The 23466-nt window shown below is 46.1% G+C and overlaps 1 pseudogene; it reads right to left on the reverse strand.

The window, feature by feature from the left end:
• The window catches only part of LOC121005492, a 239421-nt pseudogene that overhangs the window by 175588 nt on the left and 40367 nt on the right, over positions 1–23466 (reverse strand).

Consider the following 23466-nt stretch of genomic DNA (forward strand, 5'->3'; position numbering starts at 1 on the left):
TGAATGGCCGTATTTGTGGCCTAAATTTGACTGTCTCTAGAGTTGAGCGAACACCTGGATGTTCGGGTTCGAGAAGTTCGGCCGAACTTCCCGGAAATGTTCGGGTTCGGGATCTGAACACGACCCGAACTTCGTCCCGAACCCGAACCCCATTGAAGTCAATGGGGACGCGAACTTTTCGGCACTAAAAAGGCTGTAAAACAGCCCAGGAATGAGCTAGAGGGCTGCAAAAGGCAGCGACATGTAGTTAAATCCCCTGCAAACAAATGTGGATAGGGAAATGAATAAAAAAAAAAAAATTATTAACCAATATCAATTGGAAAGAGGTCCCATAGCAGAGAATCTGGCTTCACGTCAGCAGAGAATCAGTCTCTTCATGCCATAGCAGAGAATCTGGCTTCACGTCACCCACCACTGGAACAGGCCACTGTCACATATTTAGGCCCCGGCACACAGACAGAGGAGAGAGGTCCCGTAACAGAGAATCTGGCTTCATGTTAGCACAGAACCAGTCTTCATGTCATAGCAGAGAATCAGGCTTCACGTCACCCACCACTGGAACAGGCCACTGTCACACATTTAGGACCAGGCACCCAGGCAGAGGAGAGAGGTCGCGTAACAGAGAATCTGGCTTCATGTCAGCACAGAATCAGTCTTCATGTCATAGCAGAGAATCAGGCTTCACGTCACCCACCACTGGAACAGGCCACTGTCACACATTTAGGCCCCGACACCCAGACAGAGGAGAGAGGTCCCGTAACAGAGAATCTGGCTTCATGTCAGCACAGAATCAGTCTTCATGTCATAGCAGAGAATCAGGCTTCACGTCACCCACCACTGGAACAGGCCACTGTCACATATTTAGGCCATGTACCCAGGCAGAGGAGAGAGGTCCGTAACAGAGAATCTGGCTTCATGTCAGCACAGAATCAGTCTTCATGTCATAGCAGAGAATCAGGCTTCACGTCACCCATCACTGGAACAAGCCACTGTCACATATTTAGACCCAGGCAGAGGAGAGAGGTCGCATAACAGAGAATCTGGCTTCATGTCAGCACAGAATCAGTCTTCATGTCATAGCAGAGAATCAGGCTTCACGTCACCCACCACTGGAACAGGCCACTGTCACATATTTAGGCCCGGCACCCAGACAGAGGAGAGAGGTCCCGTAACAGAGAATCTGGCTTCATGTCAGCACAGAATCAGTCTTCATGTCATAGCAGAGAATCAGGCTTCACGTCACCCACCACTGGAACAGGCCACTGTCACAAATTTAGGCCCCGGCACCCAGACAGAGGAGAGAGGTCCCGTAACAGAGAATCTGGCTTCATGTCAGCACAGAATCAGTCTTCATGTCATAGCAGAGAATCAGGCTTCACGTCACCCACCACTGGAACAGGCCACTGTCACACATTTAGGCCCAGGCACCCAGGCAGAGGAGAGAGGTCCCGTCACAGAGAATCTGGCTTCATGTCAGCACAGAATCAGTCTTCATGTCATAGCAGAGAATCAGGCTTCACGTCACCCACCACTGGAACAGGCCACTGTCACATATTTAGGCCCAGGCACACAGGCAGAGGAGAGAGGTCGCGTAACAGAGAATCTGGCTTCATGTCAGCACAGAATCAGTCTTCATGTCATAGCAGAGAATCAGGCTTCACGTCACCCACCACTGGAACAGGCCACTGTCACATATTTAGGCCCCGGCACCCATGCAGAGGAGAGAGGTCGCGTAACAGAGAATTTGGCTTCATGTCAGCACAGAATCAGTCTTCATGTCATAGCAGAGAATCAGGCTTCACGTCACCCACCACTGGAACAGGCCACTGTAACATATTTAGGCCCAGGCACCAAGGCAGAGGAGACAGGTCGCGTAACAGAGAATCTGGCTTCATGTCAGCACAGAATCAGTCTTCATGTCATAGCAGAGAATCAGACTTCACGTCAACCACCACTGGAACAGGCCACTGTCACATATTTAGGCCCAGGCACACAGGCAGAGGAGAGAGGTCGCTTAACAGAGAATCTGGCTTCATGTCAGCACACAATCAGTCTTCATGTCATAGCAGAGAATCAGGCTTCACGTCACCCACCACTGGAACAGGCCACTGTCACATATTTAGGCCCAGGCACCCAGGCAGATGAGAGCGGTCGCGTAACAGAGAATCTGGCTTCATATCAGCACAGAATCAGTCTTCATGTCATAGCAGAGAATCAGGCTTTATGTCACACACCACTGGAACAGGCCACTGTCACACATTTAGGCCCCGGCACCCAGACAGAGGAGAGAGGTCCCGTAACAGAGAATCTGGCTTCATGTCAGCACAGAATCAGTCTTTATGTCATAGCAGAGAATCAGGCTTCACGTCACCCACCACTGGAAGAGGCCACTGTCACATATTTAGGCCCAGGCACCCAGGCAGAGGAGAGAGTTCCCGTAACAGAGAATCTGGCTTCATGTCAGCACAGAATCAGTCTTCATGTCATAGCAGAGAATCAGGCTTCACGTCACCCACCACTGGAACAGGCCACTGTCACATATTTAGGCCCAGGCACCCAGGCAGAGGAGAGAGGTCGCGTAACAGAGAATCTGGCTTCATGTCAGCACAGAATCAGTCTTCATGTCATAGCAGAGAATCAGGCTTCACGTCACCCACCACTGGAACAGGCCACTGTCACATATTTAGGCCCAGGCACCCTGGCAGAGGAGAGAGGTCGCGTAACAGAGAATCTGGCTTCATGTCAGCACAGAATCAGTCTTCATGTCATAGCAGAGAATCAGGCTTCACGTCACCCACCACTGGAACATGCCACTGTCACATATTTAGGCCCAGGCACACAGGCAGAGGAGAGAGGTCCCGTAACAGAGAATCTGGCTTCATGTCAGCACAGAATCAGTCTTCATGTCATAGCAGAGAATCAGGCTTCATGTCACCCACCACTGGAACAGGCCACTGTCACATATTAGGCCCAGGCACCCAGGCAGAGGAGAGAGGTCGCGTAACAGAGAATCTGGCTTCATATCAGCACAGAATCAGTCTTCATGTCATAGCAGAGAATCAGGCTTCATGTCACCCACCACTGGAACAGGCCACTGTCACACATTTAGGCCCCGGCACCCAGGCAGAGGAGAGAGGTCGCGTAACAGAGAATCTGGCTTCATGTCAGCACACAATCAGTCTTCATGTCATAGCAGAGAATCAGGCTTCACGTCACCCACCACTGGAACAGGCCACTGTCACATATTTAGGCCCAGGCACCCAGGCAGATGAGAGAGGTTGCGTAACAGATAATCTGGCTTCATGTCAGCACAGAATCAGTCTTCATGTCATAGCAGAGAATCAGGCTTCACGTCACCCACCACTGGAACAGGCCACTGTTACATATTTAGGCCCAGGCACCCAGGCAGAGGAGAGAGGTCGAAAAACAGAGAATCTGTCTTCATGTCAGCACAGAATCAGTCTTCAAGTTATAGCAGAGAATCAGACTTCACGTCACCCACCACTGGAACAGGCCACTTTTCACATATTTAGGCCCAGGCACCCAGGCAGAGGAGAGAGGTCGCGTAACAGAGAATCTGGCTTCATGTCAGCACAGAATCAGTCTTCATGTCATAGCAGAGAATCAGGCTTCACGTCACCCACCACTGGAACAGGCCACTGTCACATATTTAGGCCCAGGCACCCAGGCAGAGGAGAGAGTTCCCGTAACAGAGAATCTGGCTTCATGTCAGCACAGAATCAGTCTTCATGTCATAGCAGAGAATCAGGCTTCACGTCACCCACCACTGGAAAAGGCCACTGTAACATATTTAGGCCCAGGCACCCAGGCAGAGGAGAGAGGTCGCGTAACAGAGAATCTGGCTTCATGTCAGCACAGAATCAGTCTTCATGTCATAGCAGAGAATCAGGCTTCACGTCACCCACCACTGGAACAGGCCACTGTCACTTATTTAGGCCCAGGCACCCAGGCAGAGGAGAGAGGTCCCGTAACAGAGAATCTGGCTTCATGTCAGCACACAATTAGTCTTCATGTCATAGCAGAGAATCAGGCTTCACGTCACCCACCACTGGAACAGGCCACTGTCACATATTTAGGCCCAGGCACCCAGGCAGATGAGAGAGGTCGCGTAACAGAGAATCTGGCTTCATGTCAGCACAGAATCAGTCTTCATGTCATAGCAGAGAATCAGGCTTCGTGTCACCCACCTATGGAACAGGCCACTGTCACATATTTAGGCCCAGGCACCCAGGCAGAGGAGAGAGGTCGCGTAACAGAGAATCTGGCTTCATATCAGCACAGAATCAGTCTTCATGTCATAGCAGAGAATCAGGCTTCATGTCACCCACCACTGGAACAGGCCACTGTCACACATTTAGGCCCCGGCACCCAGACAGAGGAGAGAGGTCCCGTAACAGAGAATCTGGCTTCATGTCAGCACAGAATCAGTCTTTCATGTCATAGCAGAGAATCAGGCTTCACGTCACCCACCACTGGAACAGGCCACTGTCACATATTTAGGCCCAGGCACACAGGCAGAGGAGAGAGGTCCCGTAACAGAGAATCTGGCTTCATGTCAGCACAGAATCAGTCTTCATGTCATAGCAGAGAATCAGGCTTCACGTCACCCACCACTGGAACAGGCCACTGTCACATATTTAGGCCCAGGCACCCAGGCAGAGGAGAGAGGTCGAGTAACAGAGAATCTGGCTTCATGTCAGCACAGAATCAGTCTTCATGTCATAGCAGAGAATCAGGCTTCACGTCACCCACCACTGGAACAGGCCACTGTCACTTATTTAGGCCCAGGCACCCAGGCAGAGGAGAGAGGTCCCGTAACAGAGAATCTGGCTTCATGTCAGCACAGAATCAGTCTTCATGTCATATCAGAGAATCAGGCATCACGTCACCCACCACTGGAACAGGCCACTGTCACATATTTAGGCCCAGGCACCCAGGCAGAGGAGAGAGGTCCCGTAACAGAGAATCTGGCTTCATGTCAGCACACAATTAGTCTTCATGTCATAGCAGAGAATCAGGCTTCACGTCACCCACCACTGGAACAGGCCACTGTCACATATTTAGGCCCAGGCACCCAGGCAGATGAGAGAGGTTGCGTAACAGAGAATCTGGCTTCATGTCAGCACAGAATCAGTCTTCATGTCATAGCAGAGAATCAGGCTTCATGTCACCCACCACTGGAACAGGCCACTGTCACATATTTAGGCCCAGGCACCCAGGCAGAGGAGAGAGGTCGCGTAACAGAGAATCTGGCTTCATATCAGCACAGAATCAGTCTTCATGTCATAGCAGAGAATCAGGCTTCATGTCACCCACCACTGGAACAGGCCACTGTCACACATTTAGGCCCCGGCACCCAGACAGAGGAGAGAGGTCCCGTAACAGAGAATCTGGCTTCATGTCAGCACAGAATCAGTCTTCATGTCATAGCAGAGAATCAGGCTTCACGTCACCCACCACTGGAACAGGCCACTGTCACATATTTAGGCCCAGGCACACAGGCAGAGGAGAGAGGTCGCGTAACAGAGAATCTGGCTTCATGTCAGCACAGAATCAGTCTTCATGTCATAGCAGAGAATCAGGCTTCACGTCACCCACCACTGGAACAGGCCACTGTCACATATTTAGGCCCAGGCACCCAGGCAGAGGAGAGAGGTCGAGTAACAGAGAATCTGGCTTCATGTCAGCACAGAATCAGTCTTCATGTCATAGCAGAGAATCAGGCTTCACGTCACCCACCACTGGAACAGGCCACAGTCACATATTTAGGCCCAGGCATCCAGGCAGAGGAGAGAGTTCCCGTAACAGAGAATCTGGCTTCATGTCAGCACAGAATCAGTCTTCATGTCATAGCAGAGAATCAGGCTTCACGTCACCCACCACTGGAACAGGCCACTGTCACACATTTAGGCCCCGGCACCCAGACAGAGGAGAGAGGTCCCATAACAGAGAATCTGGCTTCATGTCAGCACAGAATCAGTCTTCATGTCATAGCAGAGAATCAGGCTTCACGTCACCCACCACTGGAACAGGCCACTGTCACATATTTAGGCCCAGGCACACAGGCAGAGGAGAGAGGTCGCGTAACAGAGAATCTGGCTTCATGTCAGCACAGAATCAGTCTTCATGTCATAGCAGAGAATCAGGCTTCACGTCACCCACCACTGGAACAGGCCACTGTCACATATTTAGGCCCAGGCACCCAGGCAGAGGAGAGAGGTCGAGTAACAGAGAATCTGGCTTCATGTCAGCACAGAATCAGTCTTCATGTCATAGCAGAGAATCAGGCTTCACGTCACCCACCACTGGAACAGGCCACAGTCACATATTTAGGCCCAGGCATCCAGGCAGAGGAGAGGAGTTCCCGTAACAGAGAATCTGGCTTCATGTCAGCACAGATCAGTCTTCATGTCATAGCAGAGAATCAGGCTTCACGTCACCCACCACTGGAACAGGCCACTGTCACACATTTAGGCCCCGGCACCCAGACAGAGGAGAGAGGTCCCATAACAGAGAATCTGGCTTCATGTCAGCACAGAATCAGTCTTCATGTCATAGCAGAGAATCAGGCTTCACGTCACCCACCACTGGAACAGGCCACTGTCACATAATAAGGCCCCGGCACCCAGAGGAGAGGTTCATTCAACTTTGGATTGCCCCGCAATATAATGGTAAAATGAAAATAAAAATAGTATTGAATGGAGTACAATAATATATTGTTAAGTGGAGGTAGTTAATGTCTAATCTGCACAAGGGATGGACAGGTCCTGTAGGATCCATGCCTGGTTCATTTTTATGAACGTCAGCTTGTCCACATTGGCTGTAGATAGGCGGCTGCGTTTGTCTGTAATGACGCCCACTGCCGCGCTGAATACACGTTCAGACAAAACGCTGGCTGGCGGGCAGGCCAGCACCTCCAAGGCATAAAAGGCTAGCTCTGGCCACGTGGACAATTTGGAGACCCAGAAGTTGAATGGGGCCGAACCATCAGTCAGTACGTTGAGGGGTGTGCACAGGTACTGTTCCACCATGTTAGTGAAATGTTGCCTCCTGCTAACACGTTCCGTATCAGGTGGTGGTGCAGTTAGCTGTGGCGTGGTGACAAAACTTTTCCACATCTCTGCCATGCTAACCCTGCCCTCAGAGGAGCTGGCCGTGACACAGCTGCGTTGGCGACCTCTTGCTCCTCCTCTGCCTTCGCCTTGGGCTTCCACTGGTTCCCCTGTGACATTTGGGAATGCTCTCAGTAGCGCGTCTACCAACGTGCGCTTGTACTCGCGCATCTTCCTATCACGCTCCAGTGTAGGAAGTAAGGTGGGCACATTGTCTTTGTACCGGGGATCCAGCAGGGTGGCAACACAGTAGTCCGCTCACGTTAAAATGTAGGCAACTCTGCTGTCGTTGCGCAGGCACTGCAGCATGTAGTCGCTCATGTTTGCCAGGCTGCCCAGAGGTAAGGACAAGCTGTCCTCTGTAGGAGGCGTATCGTCATCGTCCTGTGTTTCCCCCCAGCCATGCACCAGTGATGGGCCCGAGCTGCTTTGGGTGCCACCCCGCTGTGAACATGCTTCATCCTCATCCTCCTCCACCTCCTCCTCATCCTCGTCCTCCTCGTCCTCCAGTAGTGGGCCCTGTCTGGCCACATTTGTACCTGGCCTCTGCTGTGCAAAAAACCTCACTCTGAGTCACTTCGAAGAGACTGGCCTGAAAGTGCTAAAAATGACCCCTCTTCCTCCTCTTCCTCCCGGGCCACCTTCTCTTCCATCATCGCCCTAAGTGTTTTCTCAAGGAGACATAGAAGTGGTATTGTAACACTGATAACGGCGTCATCGCCACTGGCCATGTTGGTGGAGTACTCGAAACAGCGCAACAGGGCACACAGGTCTCGCATGGAGGCCCAGTCATTGGTGGTGAAGTGGTGCTGTTTGCAGTGCGACTGACCCGTGCGTGCTGCAGCTGAAACTCCACTATGGCCTGCTGCTGCTCGCACAGTCTGTCCAGCATGTGCAAGGTGGAGATCCACCTGGTGGGCACGTCGCATATGAGGCGGTGAGCGGGAAGGCCGAAGTTACGCTGTAGCGCAGACAGGCGAGCAGCGGCAGGGTGTGAACGCCGGAAGCGCGAACAGACGGCCTGCACTTTATGCAGCAGCTCTGACATGTCGGGGTAGTTGCGAATGAACTTCTGCACCACCAAATTCAGCACATGCGCCAGGCAAGTGATGTGCGTCAACCGGCTAGTCCCAGAGCTCCAACGAGATTTCGCCCATTATCGCACACCACCAGGCCGGGCTTGAGGCTCACCGGCAGCAACCACTCGTCGGTCTGTTGTTCTATACCCCGCCACAACTCCTGTGCGGTGTGGGGCCTTTCCCCCAAACATATGAGTTTCAGAACGGCCTGCTGACGTTTACCCCGGGCTGTGCTGAAGTTTGTGGTGAAGGTGTGTGGCTGACTGGATGAGCAGGTGGGAAGAAGAGGAGGAGGAAGCTGAGTAGGAGGAGGAGGAGACAGGAGGCAAAGAATGTTGGCCCTGCGATCCTTGGCGGCAGAAGGACGTGCTGCCAAACAGCTCTCCGCCTGAGGGCCCAGCCTGCCACTACATTTACCCAGTGTGCAGTTAGGGAGATATAGCGTCCCTGGCCGTGCTTACTGGTCCACGTATCTGTGGTTAGGTGGACCTTGCCACAGATGGCGTTGCGCAGTGCACACTTGATTTTATCGGACTACTTGGTTGTGCAGGGAAGGCACGGCTCTCTTGGAGAAGTAGTGCCAGCTGGGAACAACATACTGTGGGACAGCAAGCGACATGAGCTGTTTGGAAGCTGTGTGTGTCCACCAGCCTAAATGACAGCATTTCATAGGCCAGTAGTTTAGAAATGCTGGCATTCAGGGCCAGGGATTGGCCCTGAATTTGCGCTTTCTCTCAAATGTTTGTGAGATGGAGAGCTGAACGCTGCCGTGTGACATGGTTGAGATGCTTGGTGACGCAGGAGGTGGAGTTTGGTGGTACATCCCATGTTTGCTAGGGCGGCAGTGCCAACGTCCCTCCAGAGGCGGAGGAAGAGGCCGAGGCGGCGGCAGCAGCAGAAGAGGCCGAGGCGGCGGCAGCAGCAGAAGAGGCTAGCAGGGGGAGCCTGAGTGACTTCCTTGTTTTTAAGGTGTTTACTCCACTGCAGTTCATGCTTTTGCATGCAGGTGCTTCGTCATGCAGGTTGTGCTAAGTTTCAGAACGTTAATGCCTCGCTTCAGCTCTGATGGCCCAGCGTGCAAACCACTCGGGTCTTGTCGTCAGCACATTGTTTGAAGAAGTGCCATGCCAGTGAACACCCTTGAAGCTGCCTTTGGGGTGCTCGTCCCAGATGGCGGCGGTCAGTAGCAGGCGGAGTCTCTTGGCGGCGGGTGTTCTGATTTTGCCCACTGCTCCCTCTTTGCTACGCTGTTGGCTCGGTCTCACCACTGCCTCTTCCTCTGAACTGTGAAAGTCAGTAGCACGACCTTCATTCCATGTGGGGTCTAGGACCTCATCGTCCCCTGCATCGTCTTCCACCCAGTCTTGATCCCTGACCTCCTGTTCAGTCTGCACACTGCAGAAAGACGCAGCAGTTGGCACCTGTGTCTCGTCATCATCAGAGACGTGCTGAGGTGGTATTCCGATGTCCTCATCATTAGGAAACATAAGTGGTTGTGCGTTAGTGCATTCTATCTCTTCCACCCCTGGGGAAGGGCTAGGTGGATGCCCTTGGGAAACCCTGGCAGCAGAGTCTTCAAACAGCATAAGAGACTGCTGCATAACTTGAGGCTCAGACAGTTTCCCTGATATGCATGGGGGTGATGTGACAGACTGATGGGCTTGGTTTTCATGCGCCATCTGTGCGCTTTCTGCAGAAGACTGGGTGGGAGATAATGTGAACGTGCTGGATGCACTGTCGGCCACCCAATTGACTAATGCCTGTACCTGCTTAGGCTTTACCATCCTTAGAACGGCATTGGGCCCCACCAAATATCCCTGTAAATTCTGGCGGCTACTAGGACCAGAGGTAGTTGGTACACTAGGACGTATGGCTGTGGCAGAACGGCCACGTCCTCTCCCAGCACCAGAGGGTCCACTAACACCACCACGACCATGTCCACGTCCGCGTCCCTTACTAGATGTTTTCCTCATTGTTACCGTTCACCACAATAAGAAAAATATTATTCGGGCCAATGTATTGAAATAAAATTCAGGCCTTTTTTTACAGACACCTAACACTGTCTGGCTATCTATTTAGGTACCGTATTACACTAATACAGGCACACCAGTAATGACAGATTTAGCTGAATATAAATGTGAGGCCTATTTTTTAGGCGCTGTGTGACAGGTAAAGGTTTAATCACAGAATTAGACTTGTATCTGCACTGTAGCGTGTGTGTTAAGTTTTTCAGAATGACCCTATCAGCACCTTGAATCTAATATACCCTTTTAGGGATAGATTTAAAGTAGGTCTGATACAGCAGAAACAACTAATATTGAGAATTGCAAATTTGGGAATTGTTTTTCATTCCAGAACAAAAACTGTGCTTTTACGGTCACTAAAAATAACTTGACCAGCTAAAACAGTACGGATTTGGAGGAATATAAATGTCAGGCCTATTTTTTAGGCGCTGTGTGACAGGTATAGGTTTAATCACAGAATTAGACTTGTATCTGCACTGTAGCGTGTGTTTTAGGTTTTTCAGAATGACCCTATCAGCACCTTGAATCTAATATACCCTTTTAGGGATAGATTTAAAGTAGTCCTGATATAACAGAAACTACTAATTTTGAGAATGGCAAATTTGGGAATTGTTTTTCATTCAGAACAAAAACTGTGCTTTTACGGTCACTAAAAATAACTTGACCAGCTAAAACAGTACTGATTTGGAGGAATATAAATGTCAGGCCTATTTTTTAGGCGCTGTGTGACAGGTATAGGTTTAATCACAGAATTAGACTTGTATCTGCACTGTAGCATGTGTTTTAAGTTTTTCAGAATGACCCTATCAGCACCTTGAATCGAATATACCCTTTTAGGGAGAGATTTAAAGTAGGTCTGATACAGCAGAAACCACTAATATTGAGAATTGCAAATTTGGGAATTGTTTTTCAACCCAGAACAAAAACTGTGCTTTTACGGTCACTAAAAATAACTTGACCAGCTAAAACAGTACTGATTTGGAGGAATATAAAGGTCAGGCCTATTTTTTAGGCGCTGGGTGACAGGCTCAACTTGCCCCTGATGTAGTATATGGCCAAAAAATAACCACACTATTGATGGTTAAATGCACTTGGGTGACACAGGCTCAGCCTGCACCTAATGTAGTATATGGCCAAAAAATAACCACACTATTGATGGTTAAATGCACTTGATGAAAGCTTGACCCTGATGTAGGATATAGCAAAAAATAACCACACTATTGATGGTTAAATGCACTTGGGTGACACAGGCTCAGCCTGCACCTGATGTAGTATATGGCCAAAAAATAACCACACTATTGATGGTTAAATGCATCTGATGAAAGCTTGACCCTGATGTAGGATATAGCAAAAAATAACCACACTATTGATGGTTAAATGCCCTTGGGTGACACAGGCTCAGCCTGCACCTGATGTAGTATATGGCCAAAAAATAACCACACTATTGACGGTTAAATGCACTTGGGTGACACAGGCTCAGCCTGCACCTGATGTAGGATATAGCAAAAAATAACCACACTATTGATGGTTAAATGCACTTGGTGGTAGCTTGTGCTGGCGCACCACAAGCCACAAAATGGCCGCCGATCACCCCAGATAAAAGTGATATAAAAACGATCTGGGCAGCCTAAAAAAAGTGAGCAATTCAATATCAGCACTTCAATGATCCACAGCTGGAGATCGATCACTGAATTAAGTCTTTTGGAGGAGTTAATCTGCCTAATCTCGCCCTAACGTCGCAGCAGCAACCTCTCCCTACGCTTGTAACAGCAGAGTGACGTGCAGCGCTACGTGACCCAAGCTTATATAGAGGCTGGGTCACATGCTGCACTGGCCAATCACAGCCATGCCAATAGTAGGCAAGGCTGTGATGGCCTCTTGGGGCAAGTAGTATGACGCTTGTTGATTGGCTGCTTTGCAGCCTTTCAAAAAGCGCCAAGAAAGCGCCGAACACCGAACCCGAACCCGGACTTTTACGAAAATGTTCGGGTTCGGGTCCGTGTCACGGACACCCCAAAATTCGGTACGAACCCGAACTATACAGTTCGGGTTCGCTCATCCCTAACTGTCACCTATGCACGTGTAATCAAAGATGACCAGTATATGAACACATGGTTTATTTCAACCGTAGTAAACAAATGACCGTATTTGTGGTCTAAATGTGACTGTATTCTATGTACGTTAAATTCAAAATGAGCAGTATATGAACACACGGTTTATTTCAACTGCAGTAACCTAATGGCCGTATTTGTGGCCTAAATGTGACAGTCACTTATGCACGTGTAATCAAAGATGACCAGTATATGAAAAAAAATATAATTTAAGGATAGTCAGCAAAAAAGCTGTATTTCTGGACTAGCAGACATGCAGATAGATAGTGCTGCCCCAGCATGTCTGCATAAAATGGCTGCCGATTAGGTATTCATAGTGACAAACTGAAGTAAAAAAAAAAAGCGTTTTCAACAAAAGTTGGCTCAGTGCAGGCTTAAAAAAATGTGCACTGCACCCACAAAACACATTGAATTGAGATCGCTGAGTTATAAGGCATTTCTTCTTAGTATTTATCCCTGATCTGTCCCTGACAGCAGCAGCATCCTCTCCCTACACTAAGAATAGCAGAGTGACGTGCAGCGCTACGTGACTTAGCCTTATCTAGAGGCTGGGTCACATGCTGCAGTTGGCCAATTACAACCATGCCAATAGTAGGCATGGCTGTTATGGCTTCTAAGGGCACACAGTTAAGCGCTTGTTGATTGCTGCTTTGGCCTTTCAAAAAGCTCCATAAAAATCGCCGAACACCGAACACGAACAGAACTTTTACGTAAATGTTCGGGTCCGGGTCCAAAAAAAGCTAAAGTTCGGTACGAACCCGAACTTTACAGTTTGGGTTCGCTCAACTCTATAACATTTGTGGATTGAACGCGCACACAGATGTGCCTAAAATGAGTTAAAATTGTCACAAATAAAAGTTATTCTCTGCTAAAATACTGTATATATCGTTTGTGGATTGAACACACACACAGATGTGGCACAAATTGGGTTAATTTCCACCGCAAAAAAATATCTCACTATCAGGCACACTCTAGTGAATACGTCCCTTTTTTAATGTCTGCTAAACACACTGCTTTCTGATGACGTACTGTAGATCTCACTAATATCAAATCTTTCTGTCTTTTAAAAGCTTTTGGGTACTAAAAAGCGATTTTCCAGCCCTGCACTATCTGTCCCTTCCTGAAGACGCCTGTCCCTGATACTGCTAAATTTAACCCCTGGTAAAAAAAAAAAATTGTGCTTCACCGCTGTCAAACACACACTGTAGTCCTTAAGAGGACTGTTTGGTCTTTCGATAGTTTTTTTTTTGTTAAATTGTTGAATTTTCAGCAAAACGCTATCTGTCCCGGCCTACTGTCTGCTCTCCCCGACGCTGAATGATCCGAGCGTGGGACATCGGCTCCTATATAAACTGGTATCACGTGTTCCGGCCAGCCAATCAGTTTAGGGGTAATAGCTAACATGGCTATGGCATTACACTGAAGGGAATTACTTACCTGAACGTTGATTGGCTGCTTAGGAGGCACCAAATGTGCGGGGAGGAGACTCGAGCAATGCGACGAGCACACGTGGTATTCGGCCGAGTACCTCCACGTGCCGAGCATAGCGATGCTCGAGCCGGACCGGTACTCGGCCGAGCATGCTCTCTCATCACTTCACAATTCACCGCCGAATGGCTAATGGGACGTACTTATATTTCTTTTTTCTACACCACATAAATGGCTGTAGTATAATGTTACTTCACTGCTGAACAGGAATTAAGACATATATTTTTTCCTTTTTTTTCCTTCTTATTAATACACCCCCCCAAAAAAGTTAAACAACGCAGAACGGCCAATAGGACGTACGTATCTTTCCTATTAATACACCCCGTAAATGGCTGTATCACACAGAACTTGCACCCCAATCACAAGCAAGGTTTGCTGGAATGAATGATGTATCATATAGTGCAAACAACCTAAAAGCAGTAGTATAACACCAATTTAGATCCCCAGGGCAGCAAGGTGTAATAGAATCGCTCCTATTACCCAGGCTCTACACTCTCCTATTGCACCCTGTTATTCTTTTATAGTGTAGATGCCTCCCTATGTAACGCCCCAGGGTGGAATTACCACCTCTTTTTGGACCCCCACTATCTTTAAAGGTTGATTCGTTTTCACCTAATGCAAATAATACTATGTTCTGCACAGTGTGCAAATATATTTCTGATTTTACTTATGTTGACATGAAATGTGCCTGGTTCACCAGCAGATGGCGGCACTTCTGGCAGAGCTGAGTTACCTAGAATGGAGCCCTCCATTCATTCTATTCCCCTCTCTAGAGAGGCAGGAGTTTTGTTAGTGTTAGTCAGTCTAACCTACCCCATCTTGGGGAGAGGTTAAGTCTAGCTTACCCCTTGTAAGGGGAAGGCTGTGTATCGGCGAGCAGAGCACTGTCTGCTATGCTGGGCCCAGAGTCCCCAGCTACAAGCCTCTGAAGCCAGGAAGAAGTTTCCCTGGATAAAGTAAGAGACAGACTACAGACAGCAAAGTTACAGTTACAACAGAAGAGGAAAAGTTTGCTATTTAATCCAGCCAACCTAGCAGAGCTAAGAGCTGAGATTTTTGCAGAAGTGTTTGCCTGCCAGAACTTAAGCCAAACCTGCTGATGACCAATATAAAGTTTGGAAGATTGTTCCTTGATGCAAGTCTATGCAAGTAAAGCTGTTTTAAACGTTAATACAAAGTCTGGACTCAATTATTCCTTCATCATCCAAGTTATTCAACCCTTGTTGCACTGCTTTGGACTACAACGCCTGGGGATCCAAGGATATGCAGGTAAGAGTACCGTGACACGTGAATACGACACCTTCAGAGAGATTGTAAGTCACTCTACACCACTCTGGCAATCCTACACCTGGGTACCAACACTACCATCTACAAAGGGGACTCGTTGTTTCAGTGCAACTGGCGTCATGACAACTTGCTCTATCAAAGGGACATATATAGTAAAAACCTCTTAAGTGTCAAGGGATACCCCCAGGTGGCTAGTAGGCCTGTTGCACCTATCCTTTCCCTACACATTGAATGATCTTTCCCTGAACCTGTAAATCATTTTTTCAGCACAATGAAGTCTTTCTCAGCACAGTCCCTAGCGCCTGCTAACGTCTCTTCCTGCACTAAGTACACTGGAAAATGGCAGAATCCAAAATGGTTGAGGCTATTTATAGGGCTGTGACATCACAGGGGCTGGTTGGCTGCTGATTGGCTGCATGCATGGAATTGTGGTGATCCCTTTCTCTCAGAGCTCTTTGCTCCATTTTTCCTAAAATGGCTGCTGCATGTGTTAGGACATCTAACACGTGCAGCAGCCATTTTAGGAAAAAATGCGATTTGTTACCATGAAGCGTGAGGAAATTGGGATTAATTAACTTTGATTCGCTCATCTCTAATAATATCCTCCAATACTATGGTTTCGAGCAGAGATGAGTGAACTGAGCCTAAACAAATAGGATTCGACCTGAATTTTTGCACAAATGTTGGCATTTTGGAGAAAGAGAGAATGAGAGAGAAATAAAATAAAATAAATTTTTTTAAAATGTGTGAAAATTTTTTGAGAAATGTCAGAAAAAATCCTAGGAGACCTCAGAGGATCATATACAATTTGGAAGGCCAGAACGGGTTTGGATCCAAATCAAATTGGTTGACTGATTTGGCCAAATCAAACCCAAATCGAATTTTGATCTATTGCTTCATTTCTAGCTTTGAAAGGAAAATTTTTTGGGGGGTTTTAGTAACTAAACATTAAAGATCACGCACAGTTGTAAATTGTGCCATATTTATTAACAATGGCGTAAAGGCGAGAGGTTCAGTATGTTGTGGCACACTGTGATTGATTAGTACGCCACAGCTACCGATTGACAAACAGGACAGGTTTGGTTGAAAACAAAAGTGTTTTATAGATACAATATGATATGATATGGAGGGATTAACTTTCGGTGCAATAGCTGATAGTTTGCATGCATTCATGCAACAATTGAGGGTCAGTTTGTGTATATCTCTTGTATATTGCTTATCTCATTGCAATTATTTATTTTTGCCAGTGTCTAGCTGGCTGGAGGTCGCTAGGGTATATTCCATCTAGTTAAAGGCATATTCCAAGATTTTAATACTGGTGTCCTATTCTAAGGATAAGCAACAATATTTGATTGGTGGGGATCCAATAATTCATGCCGGAAGTTGCGACCAGAACTATGTGGTTCCGTCCATTATGTATAATGGATGGAGTTGGTAACTGTAAAGCTGCTCCCTGTGATGTGAAAGGGAGGAATGCTGCAGTAACCAGACCCATCCACTATACAATGTATGGAAGTTGTAATCGGAGCTACTCGGGAACAGCTGATCTTCAAGGGTGCAGGTTGACCCACGCCGATCAGATATTGATAACCTATTCTACGGATAGGCCATCAATATTAAAATCTTGAAATACCCCTTCACGTTGTCTATACACATGGCTCGACCATATGGGCTTTTAAGGGAGACAGAGGAGAAAACCTCTGCCAGATACTTCTGGCAGCATCTAATCTCCTGGGAGAACAAAAGGAAGGGGCACTGAGGTCCATTGCACTTAATCAATCTCTCCCTCGACATTATCTGTCAGATGACAGAGTCAGGAGCTTGTCATACACATTAGATTGTTGGCTGATCCTGACAAAAACTACAGGATTGACAGACAATAGTTTAATATGTAAGGGGCCTCAAAGCTTTCATCAACAATAGATCCCGGAAAGACTGTATGGTCAGTCTGAATGACTGTGATGGCCAATATGGACTAAAATGTGTATGGCTGTGTGAGTGAAACAATCGTCATTGTTTGTTTAAGGGATGTTCAGCTATTAACCTATGATCAGTTTTAGCTACTTTGGGACCATGAACTGTGTATAGGTGCTCAGTAACCTTTTGGTTGCCATCGATAGAAATGGGTGCATATTAGTGCTTAAAGGGGTTGGCCACTTTCTGGCTGCTTGTGACCAATCTGTATGTAAGATGACTATATGAAAATTGGCAATATATCCTTTGTTGATATTCTTTACCATTTGCTATATTTCATAGGCCATGCCCCCTTGTCTTTTGTGTTGTCCACATAGAGGTCCTGTCCATAAGATGGCCGCTGATGAAGGGTCAATTAACCAGGTATATCACCTCCATGTGATGTCTCCTGCATTCAAGTACACTGTATCTGTCCTAAACTCCCAAAATAGCAAGTGCAGATGGCAGATGCAGTGTATTTGAACAGAGGAGACATCACATGGAGGTGATTTACCTGGTCACATGATCCTCCATCAGCAGCCATTTTATGGACAAGACTTCTCTATAGGCAGAAGAAAAGATTTGGCAAGCAAGGGAGCATACTTTATGAAATATGGAAAATGGTGCAGAATTTCAACAATTGCTATATTGGTAAGTGCTATATAATCAACTTACAAACACATTGATCAACAATAGCCAGAAAGTGGCCAACCCCTTTAATATACAGTGGGGGAAATAATTATTTGACCCCTCACTGATTTTGTAAGTTTGTCCAATGACAAAGAAATGAAAAGTCTCAGAACAGTATCATTTCAATGGTAGGTTTATTGTAACAGTGGCAGATAGCACATCAAAAGGAAAATCGAAAAAATAACTTTAAATAAAAGATAGCAACTGATTTGCATTTCATTGAGTGAAATAAGTATTTGAACCCCTACCAACCATTAAGAGTTCTGGCTCCCACAGAGTGGTTAGACACTTCTACTCAATTAGTCACCCTCATTAAGGACACCTGTCTTAACTAGTCACCTGTATAAAAGACACCTGTCCACAGAATCAATCAATCAAGCAGACTCCAAACTCTCCAACATGGGAAAGACCAAAGAGCTGTCCAAGGATGTCAGAGACAAAATTGTAGACCTGCACAAGGCTGGAATGGGCTACAAAACCATTAGCAAGAAGCTGGGAGAGAAGGTGACAACTGTTGGTGCGATTGTTCGAAAATGGAAGGAGCACAAAATGACCATCAATCGACCTCGCTCTGGGGCTCCACGCAAGATCTCACCTCGTGGGGTGTCAATGGTTCTGAGAAAGGTGAAAAAGCATCCTAGAACTACACGGGAGGAGTTAGTTAATGACCTCAAATTAGCAGGGACCACAGTCACCAAGAAAACCATTGGAAACACATTACACCGCAATGGATTAAAATCCTGCAGGGCTCGCAAGGTCCCCCTGCTCAGGAAGGCACATGTGCAGGCCCGTCTGAAGTTTGCCAATGAACACCTGAATGATTCAGAGAGTGACTGGGAGAAGGTGCTGTGGTCTGATGAGACCAAAATAGAGCTCTTTGGCATTAACTCAACTCGCTGTGTTTGGAGGAAGAAAAATGCTGCCTATGACCCCCAAAACACCGTCCCCACCGTCAAGCATGGGGGTGGAAACATTTTGCTTTGGGGGTGTTTTTCTGCTAAGGGCACAGGACAACTTATTCGCATAAACGGGAAAATGGACGGAGCCATGTATCGTGAAATCCTGAGCGACAACCTCCTTCCCTCTGCCAGGAAACTGAAAATGGGTCGTGGATGGGTGTTCCAGCACGACAATGACCCAAAACATACAGCAAAGGCAACAAAGGAGTGGCTCAAGAAGAAGCACATTAAGGTCATGGAGTGGCCTAGTCAGTCTCCGGACCTTAATCCAATCGAAAACCTATGGAGGGAGCTCAAGCTCAGAGTTGCACAGAGACAGCCTCGAAACCTTAGGGATTTAGAGATGATCTGCAAAGAGGAGTGGACCAACATTCCTCCTAAAATGTGCGCAAACTTGGTCATCAATTACAAGAAACGTTTGACCTCTGTGCTTGCAAACAAGGGTTTTTCCACCAAGTATTAAGTCTTTTTTTGTTAGAGGGTTCAAATACTTATTTCACTCAATGAAATGCAAATCAGTTGCTATCTTTTATTTAAAGTTATTTTTTCGATTTTCCTTTTGATGTGCTATCTGCCACTGTTACAATAAACCTACCATTGAAATGATACTGTTCTGAGACTTTTCATTTCTTTGTCATTGGACAAACTTACAAAATCAGTGAGGGGTCAAATAATTATTTCCCCCACTGTACCTGTACAATGGGGCTCATGTGGAGTACTCAACTGTAACGGCATCTACTACAAGTATCATTTCATTTAATTTATTAAAAGTCTCAGAACAGTATCATTTCAATGGTAGGTTTATTGTAACAGTGGCAGATAGCACATCAAAAGGAAAATCGAAAAAATAACTTTAAATAAAAGATAGCAACTGATTTGCATTTCATTGAGTGAAATAAGTATTTGAACCCCTACCAACCATTAAGAGTTCTGGCTCCCACAGAGTGGTTAGACACTTCTACTCAATTAGTCACCCTCATTAAGGACACCTGTCTTAACTAGTCACCTGTATAAAAGACACCTGTCCACAGAATCAATCAATCAAGCAGACTCCAAACTCTCCAACATGGGAAAGACCAAAGAGCTGTCCAAGGATGTCAGAGACAAAATTGTAGACCTGCACAAGGCTGGAATGGGCTACAAAACCATTAGCAAGAAGCTGGGAGAGAAGGTGACAACTGTTGGTGCGATTGTTCGAAAATGGAAGGAGCACAAAATGACCATCAATCGACCTCGCTCTGGGGCTCCACGCAAGATCTCACCTCGTGGGGTGTCAATGGTTCTGAGAAAGGTGAAAAAGCATCCTAGAACTACACGGGAGGAGTTAGTTAATGACCTCAAATTAGCAGGGACCACAGTCACCAAGAAAACCATTGGAAACACATTACACCGCAATGGATTAAAATCCTGCAGGGCTCGCAAGGTCCCCCTGCTCAGGAAGGCACATGTGCAGGCCCGTCTGAAGTTTGCCAATGAACACCTGAATGATTCAGAGAGTGACTGGGAGAAGGTGCTGTGGTCTGATGAGACCAAAATAGAGCTCTTTGGCATTAACTCAACTCGCTGTGTTTGGAGGAAGAAAAATGCTGCCTATGACCCCCAAAACACCGTCCCCACCGTCAAGCATGGGGGTGGAAACATTTTGCTTTGGGGGTGTTTTTCTGCTAAGGGCACAGGACAACTTATTCGCATAAACGGGAAAATGGACGGAGCCATGTATCGTGAAATCCTGAGCGACAACCTCCTTCCCTCTGCCAGGAAACTGAAAATGGGTCGTGGATGGGTGTTCCAGCACGACAATGACCCAAAACATACAGCAAAGGCAACAAAGGAGTGGCTCAAGAAGAAGCACATTAAGGTCATGGAGTGGCCTAGTCAGTCTCCGGACCTTAATCCAATCGAAAACCTATGGAGGGAGCTCAAGCTCAGAGTTGCACAGAGACAGCCTCGAAACCTTAGGGATTTAGAGATGATCTGCAAAGAGGAGTGGACCAACATTCCTCCTAAAATGTGCGCAAACTTGGTCATCAATTACAAGAAACGTTTGACCTCTGTGCTTGCAAACAAGGGTTTTTCCACCAAGTATTAAGTCTTTTTTTGTTAGAGGGTTCAAATACTTATTTCACTCAATGAAATGCAAATCAGTTGCTATCTTTTATTTAAAGTTATTTTTTCGATTTTCCTTTTGATGTGCTATCTGCCACTGTTACAATAAACCTACCATTGAAATGATACTGTTCTGAGACTTTTCATTTCTTTGTCATTGGACAAACTTACAAAATCAGTGAGGGGTCAAATAATTATTTCCCCCACTGTACCTGTACAATGGGGCTCATGTGGAGTACTCAACTGTAACGGCATCTACTACAAGTATCATTTCATTTAATTTATTAAACTGCTTCAAATCTTACTGATCTTGTAGTCATTCTTTAAACATTAGAAATGTCAACTTGTATTAATGTGCCTGACATAGCTTATCATCATATTTCCATCAGAAAAGGGCAGCTTTATTGTTAAATAGGTTGTCTAGAGTGTGACTTACAGGTGACCAACCATTATTCTGAAACTGCACAAAGGTCAGAAGAAGTGTAGCGTTGGGGGGAGAGTGAATAAATGTAATGTAATTGTGCCAAATTATGATGATAAATATGTAATGGCCCGAACGAGGTAGATGATACCGGTGACGTCCTGGGGAACATTTCAGGAGATGCAATACAGGAGGATGCTAAAGAGAATATACTTTGACTTTCATTTACAAGCTCCTGTGGCCCCATAAAAAATTTGTAACAAAGACCCCTAACTACAAAATCAGGGTCTTTGTCCCTCATGTTGTAATAACACATTTGAGATGCAACGAACAGTCAGGAATACATCAGACTTACCAGTCCCCTCCTCTGTAACAGAAGCTGCAACTTTGAGTTCATTTCTCTTGTTAGTTTCGTTCATCCTGAACACCCCAGACTTTACATCAATGGTATGGCAACCAGATCTGTCCAGCTGTGTGAAAGAATCAATTCATATTTAAAAGCCAATCATTTAACATAGCTGTATGAAATGCAAGAAATAACAGAAAGAGTGGCCTGGCAGCTGCTATGGCACCAGTGGTGTAACGTGGGCCTCCGGGGCTTCCTTCTAAGTTCTTAGAATCTGTTATTCTACTGCCTATTTTAGAGTCAGGATGCCACCCCTTAATATCTAGCATGCGTTCCTTTATGTGTTAATAATTTTGGAACACTTTTACTTATCTATGTGACTCTGAGACTGCTTGGCCCACATTCAGTAATGTGTCTGCGTCTGGAATCTGTCTAACAAGGGGCACAAACTGGCCTATTTTGACTAGAGCTTCTACAATTGTTTTCTACTTAGTTGAGAAGTGAGTGGTGCTTAGATGGAAGGGACTGGGCTATGTGGGAAATGGGGGGTGGGCTAAGATGTTTGGCATCTTTGTGTAATTTTATCCAATTCTCTATCAGCTACACGTCTGTTTTTTTATACTTCTGAAACACAACCTTTTTTTCTTTTAATCTATTACTTACTTCTCTAGTAAACCATAGTGTGGTCCCTCCTTCCTTTTACTTTTGATGATCTGTCTGACATACAGTTTAGTTGACTTTTAGATGACCACATTTAATAATGTCCACTGGTTATACACACACCCACTGTTTATTCTGACCCTTTTAATTTCCCGTTTAAACTCCCTCTCTATTTCCTTGAAATTAGTCCTTCTAAAGTCATTACTTTTTTAATAGTGTATGATGGTTCCCAGTCTGCTTTTATATCAAACCATAAACATTCGTGGTCATCGGAACCTAAATGTTCTTCCACCTTAACCTAGGCCACCAGTACCCATTTGTAAAGATTAAATCTAGAATGTTATCTCCTCTGGTTGGTGGCTTCACTAGCTGTTCCAAAGATGCTCTTTTAAGTGCATCAGTTGCATGTAAGAGCACTAGAGATACTGCAGTCTACACCAGGCATGTTAAAGTCACCCATAACTACAATTCCTCCCTTTTCTGCCTTTTGAGAAATTTCATCAACCAACTTATCATAATCCTCACTTTGACCTGGAGACCTATAAAACACATCAGTTCTGATAACAGTGTCCTCCTTAGCTTGCATGCAAGCGCAAAGAGTTCAAAGCTCTTTGTGTGTGTGTTCTGAATTTCTGTAGATTTTAGACGATCATGGACATAAATGGCTAATCCGCCACTTTTTCACCTATTTTGTCTTTCTTGTACAGTGTGTATCCAGGTATGGCAATTTCCCAGTCATTACAATACTTAAACCACGTTTCAGTTATTGCAACAAGATCAAAATTATCCCTATTTTTATCCCCATAAGTTTGTAAATCCTATGTACTGTCACTATCATCACACTAAGAAATTAAACTTTCTGGGGATAGAAATCATCATCATCAATAAAATTTCTATCCCCTTCGTCTAGGTCAAAGACTATGGACATCTTTAGAGACATTTATTATAATCATCATCATTATTATTAAGTGTTCTTGCATGGCAAGACCACTTACTGTTATCTCACATATATATTCTTATTATTATAGCCAAATTTACCACCCTAACTCCTCCCACAGTTTTTACACTACATAGACAGTAATATACCGAAACGTGCGGATTGTTCCCGATTGGTGTGCTATTACTTTGTGGAATGTTTCGCAGAATGGTTCATGAAATATCGGCGTTTTTGTGGCGAAATTGGTCCCATAGGAATGAATGGCGGAATGT

This window comes from Bufo bufo, chromosome 6 (genome assembly GCF_905171765.1).
Source record: "Bufo bufo chromosome 6, aBufBuf1.1, whole genome shotgun sequence".
Classification (NCBI taxonomy): Eukaryota; Metazoa; Chordata; class Amphibia; order Anura; family Bufonidae; genus Bufo; species Bufo bufo.